This window comes from Cyprinus carpio, chromosome B5 (assembly GCF_018340385.1).
Source record: "Cyprinus carpio isolate SPL01 chromosome B5, ASM1834038v1, whole genome shotgun sequence".
Taxonomy (NCBI): domain Eukaryota; kingdom Metazoa; phylum Chordata; class Actinopteri; order Cypriniformes; family Cyprinidae; genus Cyprinus; species Cyprinus carpio.
In genome coordinates this window covers 34,084,511-34,088,465 of record NC_056601.1, presented here as the reverse complement: position 1 = coordinate 34,088,465, position 3,955 = coordinate 34,084,511, and the positions used below count along the sequence as shown (strand labels likewise).

Genomic DNA, 3,955 nt, shown 5'->3' with positions numbered 1-3,955 from the left:
TTAATGCATCCAATGTTAAATAAATATATAATATATATATATTGATAAATATATATATATATATATATATATATATATATTTTTTTAATCCAAACTTGGTTTTCAACACTAATAATCAAAATGTTTCTTGAGCAGTAAATCAGCATATTAGAATGATTTCAGAAGGATCATGTGACAGTGTATTAGAATGATTTCAGAAGGATCATGTGACAGAAATTACATTATATTATTAAATTAAATTACATTTTGCAATATATTCATGTATTAAATTAGTATTTTAAATTGTTAAAATATTTCACAAAATTACTATTTTTATTCATTTTTTTTAATCAAATAAATGCAGCCTTGGTGAGGTTAAAAGGTAGTGTAAAGATATCATTTTATTCATCAAGGATGGCGAACATGTATCATTGGGCCTGTTTATCACTTTGAAAGAATGATTAAGTAACGTCTCCACCTCCTCTCCGTCTCTCAGGTAACAGAGCTGAATGAGGCTCTTTCCAACGAGGAGAGGAACCTGCTGTCTGTGGCCTACAAGAACGTGGTTGTGCGCCGCTCCTCCTGGCGCGTCATCTCCAGCCTCAACAACTTCCTGACCGGCAAACTGCAGCGACACCCAGCCGCGAGAGCAAAAGTCTTCTACCTTGGAAGATGAAGGGCGACTACTACCGTTACCTGGCGGGAGGCTGGCCCGGCGAAAAGAGCGATATTTCGCCGTGGTGGAGTCTTCAGAGAAGTGCCTAGCGAGGGAGCCCTGCTGAGATCAGCAAAGAGCACATGCAGCCTTCGCGCTCCCATCCAGCTTGGGTTCCTGGCCTTAATTCGCTCCTGGCTTCAGCATTGCTACGAGATCCAGAACGCGACCCGAGCAGGCTCTGCCATCTGGCTAAGACGGCTTCGAATAGACAGCTTATCGCCGGAATCAACACCCTGGAGCAGGAGACTCCTACAAAGACTCCACGCTCATCGCATGCAGCTCCTGCTGGCGAGACAACTTGGCGCCCTGGACGAAGCGATCAACAAGGCGACGAGGGAGGCATGAAGGCAATAATTAAACATTAAAGAAGGCGAAAGAAGATCTTTGAGACCCTTTTCCTCTCAGCCCGTAACATAAACATGCAGCATTACTCCGCACAACAAAAAGAAAAACAAAAAAAAGTATAAGTTACATAAGTAAAATTCACAAAGGGGGCATGATGGAACTGTGTCAGCCCGTTTGCTGATTGCAAAGCAATGCAGTTTTCTTCTTTATTTTTCCACAAAATTACATTAAGTGAGAGAAATATGCTAGTTACAAAGAATGATAGGTATGTCTGCCAGAAAAAAAATTAGAAGTAGCTTAAAGAATAAATTAAACCTCTCTTTCGGTGGCGTTTACTCAACACAAGCTTGTCAATTACATAAGTCGTTTGAAATGACTGAAGGTTCAGCTAAACCGCCCGGCATAGGAACTGATTCTTGTAGCGTATCTGAAGGCGGAGCTGCTTATATTAATTTACATTGTGAAAGAGGTAAAGAGTACTTTAATCTCTTTCAAGGGGGCTTAAATGACTAAAAAATGTTGAGTGAAAACTTGAATGTTGTGCATACCTGCATGGCAGTAGATATTGCAAACAGGCTGCACTGGTAAGCGATTAGGTGTTTTGTCTGATATATGCGTTCGTAGGAGTTCTGCACCCACTAATGTTTAAAAAGTGGTTTACATCGAACTGGTTATCTGTGCCATTTATGATGCACATGCGTTGGTATGCATCTCACCACCGAACCACCGCGAAACTACTGTATTACAGTAATGTATTGATTAGGTGTGCAAAAATAACACAGTTATGACTTCCTGGTACATGTATTGCTTACTTTCAGTCAAAAGCTAAAACGTTTTTTCAGTCGCTCTTATTATTATCATTATTTAATATGGATTGCGTTTTCCCCCCCCAAAGATTGTCCCGATGTCTGACCCAGCAGATGTATGAGAAAAATTAGATTTGATTTTAATGCACTGAAGAATAGTTCTAAATATTATAGATAAAACAATCAAATGATGGCTCAGGCGAGAAATAAAAGTTACGAAAAGAACCGAAAAAAAAAACTAAAATGCCCAAATGCTTCGCGAAGAAAAAAAAAATCACGACCACTTAAAAATAATTCCTAATCACTTGGTTTGATGCCACTCAATTAATATTATTACTGGTACCATCGACTATTTTTGTTATTCAGTTAAGTTATTTAAGTTTTTTGACCAGTGCACTGGCATAAAATGCCTTTTAATTCTCTTTTTTTTTCTATTCGAATGAAATGCACTTGACATATTATACTGTTTCTCAATGTAGGGCGATTACAGCTCCAATATTCTGGATAATACAATGTTGTGCATGCTGGTGATGTATTTATATACCATAGCTTCGACTTTAAAATCTATGTAGATGTTATGTATTATTATGAACAAGAAATGGACAAGAATTTAATCTGATTATTTTTCTATTTGTATTACACTTTAGATTGTTTCAATCTGTTATGATTTTTCTTTTTCTTATATATTTTGCACTTAAGCTGAAGTACAGCTGTACCCCCAACAGTCTGCTTTGATGTTTACCATGAAATAATTCTGTTCTGGATGTTGCTCTAGTGACCTCGCGATTCTTGTATTTGGTTTTTAATAAACCCAACGCTCCACCGCATCCCGTAAAAAGACAACAAAATAACTAAAAACAGAGAAGACACCATTACATTGTAGCTTGATTAATGTTGTTCCTCAAAATGACTTTCCTTTCTGTGCTTTCTTCATGTCAACTTCTACTGTGAGATATATTTCAGATTTGCTGTTACTATCAGTGTTTGTTTTCCTCCTCAGAAATCTGTTTCTGTATGGGATTCACTCCACGGAACATGAACCTCATTACCATGATTTCTGTTTTCTTTCTTTTTCCTCGTCTACAGGTATCTTAAATGTGAGTCATGTAGCGGTTTGCCACAAAAGAAAACACAATGATAATAATAATGATAATAAAAAAAAAATATAAAACATGACTGTGCATCTTCTAACCACCATTTCAGTGCTGAGTGGATTTCTGTTGGAATCATCAGAGGGAAAACATGATGTGCTATTATTAATAAGTGCATTATCCAATCGTCTGGTAGTCAGATAATAGTGAAACCAACACTGTCTGAGCTCCTGTTTCCCCCTCCCATTTGGTGCCATCCGTGCCATCTCCTCGACGGCTGAAGGCTTGTCTCTGTCTAACTACCCTTTGCTTTAATGCTTGCATCTGCCCCCCCGTGCGTGCCAACCGCTTTGCTTTTAGTTTAAAGTTCCATTCGGGTGCAGCCTGGTTTTCTTTAAAGGCAAATAGTTCACTCAAAATGGTATAGAAATTCAGTCATGACTCATCACCATCAAGTTCTTCCCAAGCTGCCTATGAATTTCTTTCTTCTGCCTTGAACACAAAGAGGCTATTTTGAAAGAGATAAGTGGTAACGGTGCTCATTGATGACTTTCATAATTTTTATTTTTTTCATTACTTTGGTCCCAACAACCATTTGTTTACCCCCCCTTCTGTTACAACACCTTGGAAGATGAATTTTGATTGAAGTATCCCATTAACTTCATCTTTTCCAAAGGCAGCATTGATGATAAGATGGGTACCGAGATAGTGAGATAATCACTTATATGTAAATATTAATAAGGTTGCAAAGGGGCTGAAAGTTTTTGGAAACTTTCAGAACATGTTCAACCTCTTTGCCAACCATAGCCGTTAATGTATTCATTTACAGTGTGCTTTAATGATGAAAACTATGGATATACTCTATCCAAGGAAGCGTTTACAACGCCATTTTCAATTTTAAATGAAATTTTTGGAGACAATACCGTTTCCAACTGTGTGTAATTCATAAAACTGTGAATTAGTGAACTTTACATCGTGGCCTTAGTGTTCAGTGGATGCGCTAATTTTTTACAACC

General features: G+C 37.6%; 1 pseudogene; it reads left to right on the top strand.

The window, feature by feature from the left end:
- The first annotated feature begins 393 nt into the window (after window positions 1–393).
- Window positions 394–1,055, top strand: LOC122137395 (annotated as a pseudogene).
- The last annotated feature ends 2,900 nt before the right edge of the window (window positions 1,056–3,955 follow it).